This window comes from Sus scrofa, chromosome 7, assembly GCF_000003025.6.
Source record: "Sus scrofa isolate TJ Tabasco breed Duroc chromosome 7, Sscrofa11.1, whole genome shotgun sequence".
NCBI classification, from domain to species: domain Eukaryota; kingdom Metazoa; phylum Chordata; class Mammalia; order Artiodactyla; family Suidae; genus Sus; species Sus scrofa.
The window spans coordinates 72546025-72564673 of NC_010449.5; the positions used below are offsets into that span (position 1 = coordinate 72546025).

Genomic DNA, 18649 nt, shown 5'->3' on the forward strand with positions numbered 1-18649 from the left:
ACTCCATATAAAAGAGATAAACAATAAGGACCCACTGGATAGCACAAGGAATTATATTCAATATCTTCTAATAACCTATAGTGGAAAAGAAATTGAAAAAAGAAACATATATATGATTACTGAATATATATATATATATATATAAGTACTTTGCTATACACCTGAAATTAAGACATCATTGTAAATCAACTATACTTCAATAAAAATTCCAATCCTCTATTGTTAAATTTGCAAAATTCAATATAAGCTTTGATTTTTTTAGAAAGTAGTTTTGTAAAAGGAGATAAAATTTCATGGAGAAAAAAATAACGATAGTGAGGAGGGGTGGTATGAGGATCTAACTATCCTAATCTGCCAGTATGAAAAAAGCAGCCTTCCAGAAGTGAAAATTAAATGGTGGGAAATACTGAATGATTTCAAAATGTTATATAAATGCTTAATTGCCTCATTCTTATAAATGGTTCCCCCCTCTGCCCCCTCAGGCAAATGAAGTCTTTGTTACCCTTGCTCTAGAAAGGATCTCATAACCCTGGGGAGAAGGTATATAAAATTTGAAATATATAAGCATTAAAAACGTAAGATGTGCTCAGTAACACATACATCACAGATTTCTTCTGTATTTCCCAGATAAAAGTATAAATATCTTGTGATAAGCATGTTTTTCACTTTAAAAAAAAGTCTACTGCTAGTAGAGAAAATTCTTTCTAGCTACCTGCGTATACACTTACAACAGGAAGAAAGGTTACAAGATTCTCAAATTCTCATAGATATGACAGTGTTTTTTATCAAGAATTCACAAGATTAATTACTTGGCATTTGAAAGTACTCCTACTAAAACTAATACATTCACACCATGGTCTACATTAATATATTCGTGTTATACAAGGAGTGAGATAAAAAAAAATTTATAAAACTTCAAGTTCAACTAAAATATGGTTGAACATTCTTAAGAGGCCTTGGCAGCAAGTGATACTTTGTTTTTGAATATTTTAATTATTCTGCACTACAAAAAGACGTGGTCATCTAGGAAAGAAATATTTCCCTAGGAGAGCGAGGCAAGAGAAAAAAGGAACAGAAACCAGGAAAGGTTACCATCTATTTCAATGCCAGTATATGGATTTATCAAATAACATTTCATAAAAACATAAAAGGGAAGGGTTCTTAATATTTCATTCAATCCACACCCATGCCTCCTGAAAAGGAGACAAAAAAGTCATAAAAAGAGGAAAAAAAAAAAACAACTTTGATCTTGAATCAAAAAAGCAGTTCATCAGCCTCTGGTTTTATTTATAAATATTCCAGACTCAGGAAAAATCATGTTACTCTCAATGCTTACCAGATCCATAATCAACTTGCTCAATTATGTATAATATGATCATTTTGGTAACCAAAGCAGGTAGAGCTCCCTCTGTCATTAATAAAATCCTAAAAGATGAGTTAATTTATTAAAAATGCACAGAATCTCAAACTTAGAATTAAAGCCAAGGGCCATTTCATAAGAAGCACTTCATTTTACAGATGAAGAAACTATGACTGTAAAAAGTGACAGTTTTTGCCAATGGTCACACAGAGTCAGAAAAAGACCATGATTCAAATGGAGGAATATTACCTGGTAGACCAACATTCTTTTACTACACCAGGCTAATTTTACAGCTTTATTATTTATTATTTTGTAGCAGCAGTCTAAATGGCAGCAGAAATAAACATGGATATGAAAACTCAAGGACATTTTCCTGTATTTGCCAAAGGGAATCAAGATCTTACCCTCTGAGTCATAAGTCAGACATGGTATTCATTCAGATGTTTGCCAGCCTCCCCTTATAGTCCCCTTACCTGCTACAGTAGAAGATTGCTAATAACTATATCCAACTCAAGAAGATTATAGAAGTGAGTGTTCAAATTTATATATTTGATATCAATATATATTATCAGTAAATCTGCATATGTGCCAGTTGGGTAATAAAATTAATCAATATGTTGTCTCTGTAAAGGTAAATAATGTACTATTTCAGCATAAGACATGTTTGCTGTTGGAGTTTTCTAAATCTCTACGATGGGTATACTATAAGGAAGATGAGACTCATAACATCTGTTTTGATACTGCTTTGCTCTCACCTCAATGACCTTTTAGATATTTCCTTGATTTCACTTTTACTAAAAATCCCATTAAGAAAAATAACAAACCAACAAACAAGATTTCCATGGTACCTGCAATTCAATTTTGCCTACCAAAAATCACCAAGAAAGCAAAACAGGGCCCATTTATGATAGCATTTAGGCTAGGAATATCAAGAATATAATGTCTTCACCTGGGAACTCTGCGGTATTGACATATTCGCCAAATCAAAATGTCATGTTGCTGTAGCACATCCTACCCACATTCATGTGAAACACAACCTATAGAAAGAAAAAGCAGAGAAAGACACAATCACTTTGTGGCTGAAACTTTATTTATTGCATCATGACCAAATGTTAAGCAAACAGGGAAGCAGATTTTCTCTTATTTAGAACCAAGACAGGAAACATCCTTTATGTGGAGATTATGACTTAAGGTTTTATTATCAAACTGGGAATAATAAATGTAGTCATATTTGCTTTCAGAAAAGAATCATGCTTAATACATTTATAAAAATATAGTCTTCCTAAGAAAACAGATATCGAGGCTGAGGCTCCTGGAAGTTCACAAAAATCAGAATGAATGAAATTACCCTTAGAATCATTTACCTATCTAGGATGAGCTTCAAAATGAACTGAAAAATTAGGGGGGAAAAATGTCTCTCCGAAATTATATTAAGTACAATGAAAAAAAGTACATATTGCTATCTAATAGAAAACTTTACAAATTAAATGCTTGATTATTATAGTAATTTCACAAAAAAATTATTTAAAATATTTCCTAAGCTATTTTTATGGCAAGAATGAGTTGCAAAATATCTGAAAAATAATCACATATCCTGAATAAGCTCACACACTGTAATATTATTGTTGAAAGATAACAGTAGAATGTGAAATATGGAATGCGAACAACCGAATGTTTTTGTTTTTATTGCATTTTATTGGCATCGTTTTATTCCCTTTACAGAAGAATTCAGCTCCACTCTAGAATGTATACCGTTGGAAAAAGGGGAAGTACTATGTTAAGCAAGCTATACTGCAGGGGCAGATCATAGGGAAAGGGCACAAGTGCCAAGGTTTCATAATAAAGAAACAGGTAAATTAATGATGGGGAATACTGGAGGGTCAGTGGGGAAAAGCACAAACACATTTGCTAAGTATACTACAACCCTGAAAGGAGGGCCCTCTAGAGCAAAGGTAACTTTTTCATATTTACAGGACTAATAACAGTAAACTCAGGTATTTTATGTATTACAATCAAGTTTCTTCCATATTTGAAAATCAAAATGCATTTACTTATAAACAACTGCAATAAATGATGATTATCAACCTTGAGTGTATTTTACCCATAATGCAGCTAACCTGTTCAAAACTAGAATTAGGGATGGAGAATTAGTTCAAATAGCACAGTTTGAATAGCACAATTCAGCTGCAACAAAGAAGATGCCATTACTCAGAGAAAATGTTCACAATTTAGTCATATAAATGTAATAGAATTATATGTTCTATATATAAGTATAATTATATGAGATATATATATATGTTGGCTTTCTTCTTAAAATTCTATAAAAAGTATACTTCTAACTTGCCTTCCAGTATTATCACATCTCAGTATCTATATGACTTTACATTTTAAAATGCCCCTTAGGAGTTCACGTCATAGTCCAGTGCTAAGGAACCTGACTAGTATTCTTGAGGATGCAGGTTCAACCCATAGCCTGGCTCAGTGGGTTAAAGATCTGGCATTGGCCTGAGCTGTGGTGTAAGTTGCAGACGTGGCTCAGATCTGGCACTGCTGCAGCTGTGCTGTAGGCTGGTGGCTACAGCTCTGATTCAACCTCTAGCCTGGGAACTTCCATATGCTGTGGATGTGGCCCTAAAAAAAAACAAAAATAAATAAATGAATGAATAAAATAAAAATGCCCCTTGTAACTTTACCTGTTTAGATTTAATTAATTTCTCTTCTATTCTCAGTGGAAATGGAAATCCCATGTTCACCATCTTCCGAAAGACATCTAATTGTCTTATAAGTTATTATATTTGCTCAGGTCATCTGAGATGCAGACACCAAGACAGGATTAGTCTTTCAAGAGACTTGGAGAAACACTTTCAAAGAATAAAAGAGAGGAAGCAGGAGTAGGCAGCAAAAGCCTTCATACTGAAATGCAGTTCTGGTATTTCTGAAGAGAGATAGGCAAGAAGGAGGGTTGGGGAAGTAGAGACTCAGACTGCAGTATAGTTCTAAGAAAATCTCAGCCAGAAAGATAGGGAGCTTCCAAGCCAGACTTGCCCAAAAGAGGAGTCCAATATGCTATCAGAAAGGGCCAACACTAATGTTCCGACCATACTCAATCATTGAGAACAACCTAGAGAAGTCTACTATACAGCAAAGTGACTCAGTTATACATATATATATATATTCTATTTTTTATATTATTTTCCATCACGTTCTATCCAAGGAGGTTGGATATAATCCCCTGTGCTATACAGTAGGACCTCTTTTTTTTTTTTCATTCTAAATGTAGTACTTTGCTTCTTCTAACACCAAACTCCCAGTCCATCCCCCTCCCTTTCTCCTCTTCCTTGACAACCACAAGTCTCTTCTCTGTACCTGTGAGTCTGTGAGTCTGTTTCTGTTCTGTAGATAGGTTCCCTTGCTCCAGGTTTTAGATTACATATATCAGTGATATATGTATGATATTTGTCTTTTTCTTTCTGACTTACTTCACTCAGTATGATAATCTCTAGGTATATCCATGTTGCTGTGAATGGCATTTCGTTCTTTTTTATGGATAAGTAGTATTCCATTATATATAAAAAATACCTCACTTTTCTTAATGCATTCATCTGCTGATAGATATTTAGGTTGCTTCCATGTCTTGACTAGTGTGAATAATGCTGTCATGAACATAGGGGTGCATTATCTTTTTCAATTATACCTTGTCTGGATATATTCCCACAGTGGGACTGCTGGATGATATGAATTCAATTTTTAGTTTTCTGAGGAACCTCCATTCTGTTTTCCATGGTGGTTGTATCAATTTACATGCCCACCAACAGTGCAGGAGGGTTTCCTTTTCTCCACATCCTCTATAGCATTTGCTATTTGTAGACATATTAATGATATCATTCTGACCACTGCAAGGTGAAACCTCATTGTAGCTTTGACTTGCATATCTCTAATAATTAGTGATGTTAGCATCTTTTTATATGCCTACTGGTCATCCATATATCTTCTTTGGAGAAATGTCTGTTTAGGTCTTCTGCCCATTTTTCAATTGGGTTGTTTATGTTGTTGTTGAGTGGTATAAGCTGTATATTTTGGAGATTAAGCCCTTGTCAATTGCATCATTTGCAAAGATTTTCTCCTATTCTGTAGGTTGTCTTTTTGGTTTTTCTATGGTTTCCTATACTGCGAAAAAGCTTGTAAGTTTTATTGTGTCATGTCTTATGTTTAAGTCTACAAAAAATTCAAAAGCTGCAATTTAAAATGATACTCTTATAGAAACCATGTTACCATAGAAGGTCATTTTCCTGACCAAAGACTTGATGCCTAACTTAGAGAAGAAATGATCACTATAAATGATAATTTGATAATAATATGACCTATGTTTTATACAAAAGACTTTCTAAGGAACATACATACCAGTCAAACAGGGTGGTACAATCACTAGTCTTAAACTTAATGAATTAAATAATTAATGTATTGGATATATAGGTTAAGGACAGAAGTTGGGGACAGAAGGAAACAGAACCATGACTTGGCAAGGCTCCATGGGATAAACATGTGGTACTTATACAATTTTTAAATTGCTACCTGTGGTGAATTTAATATGTTAAAAAATTTGAATCTTATCTGCGCCCATCATATTGTGGACATTCATGCTTTTTGAAAAACAGAGGTGGCATTTTTGTCCATCCACATACACATATGCCCTTTATCTTTACCTAAATGCTTTATTTTTTTTCCATATCTATTTTTTTAACTTGACACTGTCTTTTTAAGATTCTTCTGTATTTCTCCAAGTAATTCAGTTAATTGAGTCTACATTCTGTTTAATATACTAAGGTATATATTTAATACCTTTATTCTCACTTCCAGGAGTATAATTGAATATGGGAAATGAGACTTTCTTTACCTCAATAAATTCCTGGTCTGTTTTATAAATCTAAATAATCACTGAAGTTTATCTGAATCTGAGTTCTTTCCATGAAATATTAAAACAATAGGGATAATTTATATGGATTTCTAAAACGTTTGTATAAAAGCTGATATTACGATCTTGATTTTAATTTACTGAAATTTATTTTGAAATTACATATTTGTGTGATATTTGTCATTTCATTATGCTATAAACAAACATTCTAAAGCCATGTTTCTCAGAGTTGATAGATGGACTCAACAAAGGATCTCAACATAATCTATATTTGAATAATATTACATAGAATGTTATTTTTCCAAATGTATTAGACAAAAAAAATCCAATGAAATAAAAGTAAAAATTAGAGCACTAACATAGAGCTTCAGAGCACTGTCCTAGATTAGCTGGACCTTGGATACCCAGATGGAGCCTAGGTTTAAATCCTGCTTCCACTATTAACTGCCTGTTTCACTTTTGGCTAGGCTTTCTGTTGTCTCTATTTCTTTGTCCATAAATACAGGCATACCTGATTTTATTGCACTTTATTATGCTTTGAAGTTATTTCCTTTTTTAACAAATTGAAGGTTTGCAGCAACCCTGTATCAAGCAAGTCTGTTGGCACGGTCCTTCCAAATGTATTTGCTTATTACTTCCTGTCTCTGTGTCACATTTTGGTAATTATCAATATTTCAAACTTTTTCATTATTATTACATTTGTTATGGTGATCTGTGACCAGTGATCTTTGATGTTACTATTGTATGTTTCAGGGCTCCACAACCATGCACATAAAAGATAGTGAACTTAACTGTTGAAATGACAACAGAGGATTTAGAATACTACATAAACTTAGTCCATAAAGTAGGAGTAGAGTTTGAGAGGGTTGATTCCAATTTTGAAAAAGTTTCTACTATAGGAAAAATGCTACCAAACTGCATTATATGCTACAGAGAAATTGGTCATGAACAATCAAACTTCATTATTGTCCTATTTCAATAATCACTAGAGGCCACCCCAAACTTCAGCAACTACCACCCTGATCAGTCAGCATCCATTAACATCCAGGCATGACCCTCCACTAAAAAAAAAAAAAGATTATGATCTGCTGAAAGTCAGATGATGGTTAAAAACTTTTAGCAATAAAGTTTTTTGGTGTTGTTTTTTTTTGTTTTTTTTTTTTTTTGTCTTTTTGCCATTTCTTGAGCCGCTTCTGCGGCATATGGAGGTTCCCAGGCTAGGAGTCAAATCGGAGCTATAGCTGCTGGCCTACACCCCAGCCACAGTAACACCAGATCCTCAACCCGCTTAGCAAGGCCAGGGATCGAACCCACAACCTCATGGTTCCTAGTCGGATTCGTTAACCACTGAGCCATGATGGGAACTCCAGCAATAAAGCATTTTTTAATTAAGGTATATATATTTTAGATATAATGTTTTTAGACATAATGCTGTTCACATTAAACAGGCTATAATATATTGTAAATATAACTTTTATATGAACTGGGAAACCAATAATATCATGTGACTTGCTTTATTGCAGTAATTGTGGTATTAGCTTTATTGCAGTGGTCTATAACAGAATCTACAATATCTCTGAGGTATGCCTATATTACTATTGACACGTGTTAATATCGGTAAACTTCTTAGAACACTTCCTGACACACAATAAGCAATAAATAAATGCATTTTGAATGAAAAATCATTCACAAAAAAATCTTGAAACTTTTATGAGTAATTCTAGTATTTTGTTTCATTTTCTTATGAACAATGATGGTCATGATGAAATAAATTGATATAATAAACCATGGTTCACAATTTGAAAAATACCAGCACAGAATAGTCCCTTCTTAAAAACTCATGATATACTTAAACTGATGAAGCATGTGGAGATTCTCTACAGAGAAAAGAAACCTACTTATTATTTCTTAGACAGCATTTCCAAAGTTCACTTGGCCACAGAAATTTCATTTTAACCAGGTATAATAAATAAAATCACAAACGGACCAGCAAGACTTCCTACTCTAATGCCTGGGATTGTGAATATGATGACACAGCATATACTGATTAGGTTACTTTACTTGAAAAGGGGATTCTTCAAATGTATTAAAGTTACTAATCAGTTGACTTTGAATTAATCAAAGAGGAGATCCTTTTCCTTGCAGCAGAAGGAAAGTCAGAGATAGTCAAAGCACAATAAGAATGTTAGATATGCTGTTGTATTACTAGCCTTGAAAATGGAAGGAACCATGTGCATGTACTAAAGTGTGGCCTCTAGTTGCTGAGAGTAACTCCCCATCAACACCCAGCAAAGAAATGGGAACTTCAGTCCTACAACATCAAGGAACTGAATTTTGCCAATGACCTGAATTAGCTTAGAAGTGGATTCTTTCCTAGAGCATCCAGATAAACATCCAGCTTGGCTGATAGCCTGATTTTGGCCTTGTGAAACACTGAGGGAGAGAACCCTACTATGTCTGCCTAGACTTCTGACCTACAGAACTGTGAGATAATACAAAGAGGCTATTATCAGCTTTTAAATTTATGGTAATCTGTTACATGGCAATAGAAAACTTACATACCAGAACACAAATTATAAATCAAAACGAAAGAAAACGAACATTCAAGAGAGTACTATAATTTCCCATGGAAGGGAAGGTATAAGTGGCAAATTTATGTTCATTTTAAATTTGGTTATGCTCTAATAATACAAGTAAGAAAAAAATGTCAGTTTTTGGAGAGTAACATTGTTTTTATGAACACTATGTTGTTAAAACAACATCATACAAAAAGTAGCAGCAATAGAGCAATGCAAAAACAAAACTGCTATTTTTTATGGTCTTATGCTCTTTCTTATGTTGGAAAATATTTTCCCTCTATTGCATCACTTCAAGAAGAAAACCCAAACTCTTTAGCTATTGTACGCTTATCTACTTACCTCCCTCCCCAGCTCTAAGCAACTGCTATCAATATAGATTTCCTTGTTATGGACTTTCATGTGAACGGAATTGTATAATATGTGTAACTTTTGTGAGTGGCTTCTTTCACATAAGCACAATATTTTCAATATTTATCTGTGTTGTTGCTTGTATAAGTACTCTATTTCCTTTTACAGCAGAATAATATTTCATTGTATAGATAGACCACATTTTGTTTATCCCTTTGTTTGCTGATGGACTTTTGGGTCATTTCTACCTTTTGGCTAGTAGAATAATGCTGCTGTAAAAACTTTCATATGAGTATCCATATAGATATGTGTGTTCATTTCTCTAGGGTATATACTTAGGAGTAGAATTATTGGCTCACATAGTAACTGTATGTTTAATCCTTGAGGAACTACCTAACTCTTTTCCAAAGCAGCTGAACAATTTTACATGTCCAAGTAATGAAGAAGTTTTCTATTCCCCACATCCGCACCAACAGTTATTATTATATGACTTTAAATTTCATCCATCTCTCTAGGCCTGGTTCATATGCCATCACATCCACATAATCATTCCTGACTCATCTAAGTAATTCCTTCTGTGGACTTCTAAATAATCATATTTCTTTGTTTCTTAGAGCTCACATTACTTCCCTTGTATCACTGTTAGTGTGGATCTTACCTGCCTGCCAACTTCAGCATCTTTATAGCAGGATTTGTGTTTAATTCACTTATTTCATCCTTCAAAGCATAGCTATTCTAGAAGGCTTGAACATAGGAGAAATTCAGGAAATTTTTGCTGAGAGATTTTAGATTAGAGATGACCTAGTTCAATGTAATGTATAACGATTTCTTCCATTGTGAGCCTATAGAGTTTGTTTGGGTTAGTCACACATGAACAGAGTTTTCAATTTTAAATTTTGCACTATCACTTATTAGGCATGTGCTCTTAAGAACATTTCTTAAACTTGCTGAGATGTTTATCTACAAATGTGAATTTTTATATTGTATAAGATTACTAAGAAGTATGAATTTGAAAATTTATGTGAAGCACATAACATTTCTGGCACATATTTGATGCTCACTACATGGGAGCAAAACTGTTCAGTGATATTAATGTTAATGATTCTAAATATAAAATGTAGTAATCTCCACAGCAAATTTCCTTTAATAGAAGTATAATATATGGACTTTAGTTACATTTTAGTAAATTACAATAATTTTTGGATTTAACAAATGTGAACTGCAGGTCACTTAAAACTTTGGAATCAAAAGCATTTAGGCTGGGTTGACCATACTAGATAGCCTGTGCTAATATGGGTTGCACATCTATATGTCTTTTGCTTCTATTCTGTTGCTCATCTTGAAGAACACATTTGTGCTAATATATATCGTAAAACATATGACTTTTTTTCTGTGCATGTTACCATCTGGTGCTTTAAGTTCTTCAGCCTAATATTGCATGATACTCAGTATTATAAAATTTCAATAACTGAATATTTATTAAATGGATGTGTAATAGAGAGAGATGACCACCAAGAGTGGGAAAAAATGGGTAATGGCAATAAGACTTAAGTATTAAGTATCTTTAGAAGACAAAAATTAAATAATATATGGACTTCAGGAAACTATTAGACACAGAAAATGAGGTTACTGTTAGGCCTGCTGTTGCAAGTTTTAGTTACTGTGTTGGGAGGTCAATGATAAGTGTATTGTGTTTATTATTTATTTGCATATAGGACACAAAAGTTTTTATATTTTTTCTAATTTCTGTATAATATCTTAATATTTCATCTATGAGTTCAAATCACATTTTTAAACAATTTTGTTGTGTAGAGTATTATTATGCAGAGAGGTTGTATTGTACTGGATAAAATATACTAAAAACCAAAAAACAGAGTTTTATACAAATTCTATTAGTTATGAATTATGAAAGTCTGTTTGAAACTCATTTTTTGTACCTAAAAAATAGATAATATTTATCCTATTTAGCTCAATTTGTCTGTAAGACTAGCTGAACAATTCTCAGGTCATTCCACTTTATAATCTCTGAAGTGCCATTTCACACAAGGAGGTGCTATCATAAAATACTAAGAACTAGCCCATGGAAACTTCCCTCTCCCTACCTACATCAAAATCTACCAGTGAATTTTTAAACACTATTCCCTAACAGGAATCCTTTTCCATAGGATTTACTACCTAAGTTGTCTTTCTTTGGAACATCCTTAGCAAAAACATGACTCTTTCACAGTAACTTTCCAACTTGATGGTCATAAGCAAGACCTCTAGCTTATGGTTTCAATTGATTTACCACCTTATTAGACCTGCAGTTCTCTATTATAATCATTGTATCAGTTAAGGTTTTTTGTTCAAGAAAATGAAACCAAGCAGAAAGAGACTTAATACAGGGAACTGGATGTTTACAGGGAATTAGGTGTTTACCTAAGGGAATAAGGTATTGACAGAAGCATTGTTAAGGAAGTTGCTGTTGGGCTTTGTGTAACACAATACCACAGCTGCAATAAAGACAAAGCTAAATCCTGCTATTGCCACACCTACTACCACATTCATCTTATACCCAGATGATTAGTAATGAGGGAGTAGAACATTCAGCCTGTCTGAAACAAAAATTCTCTTGTCAGTACTTACTTGCTAGCTATTACTATCTCCTAAATACATATGAATGCAGGTAATTCACTTGCAGAAAACAATATCCAAAGAAGTCTAAGTTATATATCTTTTTTAGCCTTGTAAATCTCTCCAAGAAGAGTGTATAATGAAGTATGGGAAAGCAAATTCAAGTAAACACCACAGTTTCAAAGCAGTTAACCTCATTTCTCCAGCTGTTCTTCAGTGGCCTTGGAATTTCTCACTTTCAAAGGCCATGTCCTTAACTGCTGTAGTTCTAGCTTGGTCTTTTAAAAATGATGTGAGGAAAGACACATGGACCCCACCTTAGGGCCCATAATCATTAAGCCATTTCTTTGTTACTTATCAGTCAAGTTGTTATAATTTTCAAAAGAAATAGAAGGAATTCTTGGGTATACATATTCTGAAGAAGTATATTCTTTTTCGAAAAAAACGAAAAAAAAATACTCAAAGATATATTTCATCAATCAAGAGAAAAATAAGAATACATACTTATGAAAGTGAAAGTAGGGCCCTCAGTTTGTTTTGTGTTTAATTTCTCATGTTAATTAAGAGATATATTTATCCAAATAGAGTAATTTGTTGGTAGGTAATGTTGCACAGTGTTAATTCCCCTGTCATTGTGATACTGATAGAATCTCTGACTCTAGTTGGTGATATAAATTGATATACAAATTCGTGCACATTTTTGGATATTTACAAAGTGTCTTTACATTCTATGACAATTCAGACCTTCTTTTAATGCAAGAAGATGTAACTTCTCCTTTTTAATTTCTAATTCTATTGATATGAGCCCTATACATTTTTTTTCTTCTATATGAGTCTGGCTAAAAGTCTATCAATTTTGTTGATCTTTTTAATGAACCAGCTTTTAGTTTTATTGATTTTTTCTATTGTTTTATTCACCTCTATTTCATTTATTTCTGTTCTGATCTTTATGATTTCTTTCCTTCTACTAATTTTGGATTTTGCTTTTTTTCTCGAGTTGCTTTTAGTTGCAGGGTTAGGTTGTTTCAAGAGATTTTTCTTTTTTCCTGAATTAAGATAATTTTTTCTATAAACTTCACTCTTGGAATTGATTTTGCTGTGACCCATAGATTTTGGATCATCATGTTTTCATTTTCATTTGTCTCTAGGTATATTTTAGTTTCCTCTAATTTCTTACCAGGGATTAATCTCCAAAATATACAAACAGCTAATGCAGCTCAATATCAAAAAACAAGCAACTAAATAAGAAATGGGAAGAACTAAATAGGCATTTCTCCAAAGAAGACAGATGGCCAAAAAGCACATGAAAATATGCTTCACAACAGTGATTATTAGAGTAATGCAAATCAAAACTAGATGGGTAAAGAAGATGTGGTACATACATACAATGGACTATCATTCAACCATAAAAAAAGAATGAAATAATGCCATTTGCAGCAACATGAATGAACCTAGAGATGATGATATTGGGTGAACTAAGTCAGACAAATATCATATGACATCACTTACATGTGGAATCTAAAATATGACACAAATGAAATTATTTACAAAACAGAAACAGACTCATATACATAGAAACTAATAGTTATCAAAGGAGAAAGAGTAGATAGGGATAAATTAGTCTGCAATGAGCAGATACAAACTACTATATATAAAACAGATAAACCATAGGCCCTACTTTATAGCGGAGGGACCTATATTCAATATCTTGTAATTACCTAAAATGTAAAAGAATATAAGTATATATATATTTCTGTTGACTACAAAGTAAAACAACATTGCATATCAACCTTATTTCAATCAAAAATTATTTTTTTCAAAAAAACTTTCTAACCTCAAAAGCAAAGAATGAGCAGTCTTGACATCATTATTTCTTTTTTTTTTTTTTTGGCACATGGAGGTTCCCAGGCTAGGGGTCAAATTGGAGCTATAGCCACTGGCCTACACCACAGCCACAGCAATGCAGGATCTGAGCCGCATCTGTGACCTACACCACAGCTCACGGGAATGCTGGAAACTTAACCCACTGAGCAAGGCCAGGGATTCAACCTGCAACCTCATGTTTCCTAGTTGGATTTGTTAACCACTAAGCCATGACGGGAACTCTGACATCTATTGCTCTTATCATGTAATACAATAATATAATAATTCTTATTAAGCCAAAATTTGATGAGATCACCTATTTTTTGACAGTGGTCATATGAAAAAAAATTCTTTTTTTTTTTTTTGCTATTTCTTGGGCCGCTCCTGCGGCATATGGAGGTTCCCAGGCTAGGGGTTGAATCGGAGCTGTGGCCGCCAGCCTACGCCAGAGCCACAGCAACGCAGGATCCGAGCCGCGTCTGCAACCTACACCACATCTCACGGCAACGCGGGATCGTTAACCCACTGAGCAAGGGCAGGGACCGAACCCGCAACCTCATGGTTCCTAGTCGGATTCGTTAACCACTGCTCCACGACGGGAACTCCTGAAAAAAAATTCTTGAACTTAACAGCAAAGAAGAAAGCTAAAAAAGCCGAATATGTCAGCCATAGTGTGACACAGATCATTGAGACTGCTCAAGTTTGGAGTTACTCCTCACTTGCCATAGAATTTAAATTGCTCTCTTGAGGTATAACTATAACTTAGTCATTGGTTCAAGAAAAAAAATATTTTTGGTCCATTGTTATTGCATTTTTTAATTATTATTCAAATGAATTTATCACATCTGTAGTTGTATAATAATCATAACAAACTCATTTCACAGGATTTCCATCCCACAGCCCAAGCACATCCCCCCAATCCCCAAACTGTCTCCTCCAGAGACCATAAGTATTTCAATGTCTGTGAGTCAGCATCTGTTCTGCAAAGAAGTTCAGTCTGTCCTTTTCTCAGATTCCACATGTCAGTGAAAGCATTTGGTGTTGCTGTCTCATTGTATGACTGACTTCACTTAGCATGATGATTTCTAGGTCCATCCACGTTACTAAAAATGCCGGTATTTCATTCTTTTTAATGGCTGGGTAATATTCCATTGTGTATATGTACCACATCTTCTGGATCCACTCCTCTGTCAATGGACATTTAGGTTGTTTCCATGTCTTGGCTATTGCAAATAGTCCTGCAGTGAACATTGGAGTACATGTGTCTTTGTGAGTTGTGGTTTTCTCTGGATAGATGCCAGGAGTGGGATTGCTGGATCAAAGGGTAGTTCATTTTCTGAGGAACCTCCATACTGTTTTCCACAGTGGTTGCACCAATGTACAATCCCACCCTCAGTGTACTAGGGTTCCTTTTTCTCCACACCCTCTCCAGCACTTATTGTCTGTAGACTTTTTAATGATGGCCATTCTGGCTGGTGTAAGGTGGTACCTCAGAGTGGTTTTGATTTGCATTTCTCTAACAATGAGTGACGCTGAACATCTTTTCATGTGTTTCTCGGCCATCTGCATGTCTTCTTTGGAGAACTGTCTGTTTAGATCTTCTGCCCATTTTTTGATGGGGTTGTTCTTTTGGTATGGAGCAGCAGAAGGTGTTTATAAATTTTGGAGATTAATCCCTTGTCAGTCACTTTATTTGCAAAGATAATCTCCCACTCTCTGGGTTGTCTTTTTGTGTTGTTTAGGGTTTCCTTTGCTGTGCAGAAACTTTTCAGTTTGATTAGGTCCATTTGTTTATTTTTGTTTTTATTGTCAATACTCTAAGAGGTGGATCTGAGAAGATGTTGCTTTTGTTTATTTCAGAGAGTGTTTGGCCTATGTTTTCCTCTAAGAGTTTGATAGTGTCTGGTCTTATATCTAGGTACTTAATCCATTTTGAGTTTATTTTTGTGTATGGTGTTAGGGAGTGTTGTAATTTCATCCTTTTCCATGTGGCTGTCCAGTTTTCCCAGCACCACTTACTGAACAAGCTGTCCTTTCTCCATTGTATATCCTTGCCTCCTTTGTCATAGATGAGTTGGCTGTAGGTGCGTGGGTTGAATTCTGGGCTTTCTATCCTGTTCCACTGATCTACATGTCTGTCTTTGTGCCAATACCATACAGTTTTCATGATTGTTGCTTTGTAGTTTAGTCTGAAGTCTGGGAGCCTGATTCCTCCAGCTCCGTTTTTCTTTTTCAGGATGTCTTTGGCTATTCTGGGTCTTTTGTGCTTCCAAACAAACTTTAAAATATTTTGTTCAAGTTCTGTGAAAAATGTCCTTGGCCATTTCATAGGGATTGCATTGAATCTGTAGATTGCCTTAGGTAGTATAGTCATTTTGATGATATTAACTCTTCCAATCCACAAGCATGGTACATCTTTCCATTTATTTGTGTCATCTTTGAATTCCTTTCATCAGTGTCTTATAGTTTTCAGAGTACAGGTCTTTTGTCTCTTTAGGGAGGTTTACTCTTAGGTATTTGATTCTTTTGGATGCGATGGTAAACGGGATTGCTTCCCTGATTTCTCTTTCTGACCTTTCATTGTTAGTGTATAGAAATGCTGTCGATTTTTGTATATTGATTTTGTATCCTGCAACTTTGCCAAATTTGTGGATGAGCTCTAACAGTTTTCTGGTAGAGTCTTTAGGATTCTCTAGGTATAGTATCATGTCGTCTGCAAAGAGTGATGGTTTTACTTCTTCCTTTCCAATTTGGATTCCTTTTATCTCTTTTACTTCTCTGATTGCTACAGCTAGGACTTCCAAAACTAGGTTGAAGAGTAGTGGTGAGAATGGACATCCTTGTCTTGTTCCTGATCTCAGTGGGAATTCTTTCAGCTTTTCACCATTGAGAATGATGTTTGCTGTGGGTTTGTCATATATGGCCTTTATCATGTTGAGGTAGGTTCCCACTATGCCCACTATCTGAAGGGATTTTTATCAGAAATGGGTGTTGGATTTTGTCAAAGGCTGCCTTTTTCTGCCTCTATTGAGAAGATCATATTATTCTTCAGTTTGTTAATGTGGTGTATCACACCGATGGATTTGCAGATATTGAAGAACCCTTGCATCCCTGGGATAAATCCCACTTGATCACCATGTGCAGTCCTTTCAATGTATTGTTGGATGCGGTTTGCTAGTATTTTGTTGAGGATTTTTGCATTGATGTTTATCAGTGAAATTGGCCTGTAGTTTTCTTTCTTTGTGAAGTCTTTGTCTGGTTTTGGTACCAGGGTGACAGCGACCTCATAGAATGAGTTTGGGAGTATCCCTTCCTCTGCAATTTTTTGAAATAGTTTCAGAAGGAGAGGTGTTAGCTCTTCTCTAAATGTTTGATAGAATTCACCTGTGAAGCCATCTGGTCCTGGACTTTTGTTTGTTGGAAGCTTTTTAATCACTGTTTCAATTTCAGTTCTTGTGATGGGTCCATTCTTCTTTTCTATTCTATCTTGGTTTAGTCTTGGAAGATTGTATTTTTCTAAGAATTTTTCTATTTACTCTAGGTTTTCCATTTTATTGGAGTATAGTTGCTTATAGTAGTCTCTTATAATCCTTTGTAATTCTGTGATGTCCGTTGTTACTTCTCCTTTTTCATTTCTAGTTTTATTGATTTGAGTCCTCTCTATTTTTTGCTTGATAAGTTATTGAATTGTAAGAGTACTTTATTCTGGATACTAAACCCTTATCAGATAAATGATATACAATTATTTCCTTTAATTTTTTTCCTTCAACTTCTTCTATGGAGATGATTTGATCTGCCACTAGAGATATTCTCTATTATGGCTGCCTGACCTTATCACTTATGATTCCCCAAAAATCCTTCTACAACTACTCCTTCTACTGTCTTTTTTAGGTTCATTTTCCTTAATCGCATTCCAAAAATTCTGTTCTCATCCCTTTTTCTCTATTTCCTCCTCTTTTATTATTACTTTTTTCTTTTTGCTTAGCTATCCCTCACTAAATCTCAAGGCTTTCAAGATTACTTCTCTGTGGCCCACCAACTAGTCTACATATATTACCTTAGTGCTTCATCCTTATTTCTAGCTATACATTTGCTTAAACTATTGAGACCATAACAAAATTTCATTCACAAAGCTGAACTCAGACTCCTAGTTTGTTTGCTGTTTCTTTGTTTGTTTGTTTTGCTTTTTATGGCTGTACCCCCCGGCATATGGAGGTTCCCAGGGTAAGGGTCAAATCAGAGCTATTGGTGCCGGCCTACATCAAAGCCACAGCAATGCCAGATCCTAGCTGCGTCTGCAAACTACACCATAGTTCACAGAAACATGGGATTCTTAACCCACTGAGGGAAGCCAGGGATCAAACCTACAACCTCATAGTTCCTAGTGGGATTTGTTTCCACTGCCCCAAGATGGGAACTCCTTTTTCTTTTTTTTTAATTTTTTAAAAATTTTTATTTTCAGACTCCTAGTTTAAATGACTTCTATTATGTCCTGGTTTTTGCTTGTTGCTTGACCATTTTCTGAAATCACCGACACAAGTTTTTCATTTTTTTAGTTTCTGTATTATCTTGCCCTCTGCCTATAGTCAGTTATGAGACCACGTTGATACTTCCACTACAATATTTCACATAGGTCTCATATACTCCATTTCATGATCACTGGCATCATTATCTCCTGCTTGTTAGATTTTGTCAATACTGACATAAATATCCCAAGTCTATTCAAACGTTCTTTGTAATGCCTTTACAAATCTCATCTTTCTCCTACTTCCCCCCTTTGTAACATGTAACAAACATATTAATCTTTTCTTAATTTTCAAGGTCTCAAAGAAGTTGATAGAAAATGTTTAAATAGAACCATCATTGCTATCTCCAGGAGGAACATTTTATCATGCAAAAACAGAAGTAGCTTAGGGCTAAAAAGTTTCACAGCATGAGAACTCTTATGAAGCTACACTTAATTTAAAAGCACTA

At 34.5% G+C, this 18649-nt stretch overlaps 1 long non-coding RNA gene across 1 annotated transcript in view; it reads right to left on the bottom strand.

Annotated features, from left to right (window-relative positions):
* LOC106504458 overlaps nt 1-18649 on the bottom strand; it is a 660129-nt gene that overhangs the window by 434491 nt on the left and 206989 nt on the right. Inside the window, exon 5 of the long non-coding RNA XR_002345877.1 lies at nt 2310-2397. This is a non-coding gene — a long non-coding RNA (uncharacterized LOC106504458). The remainder of the gene's footprint in view (nt 1-2309; nt 2398-18649) is intronic.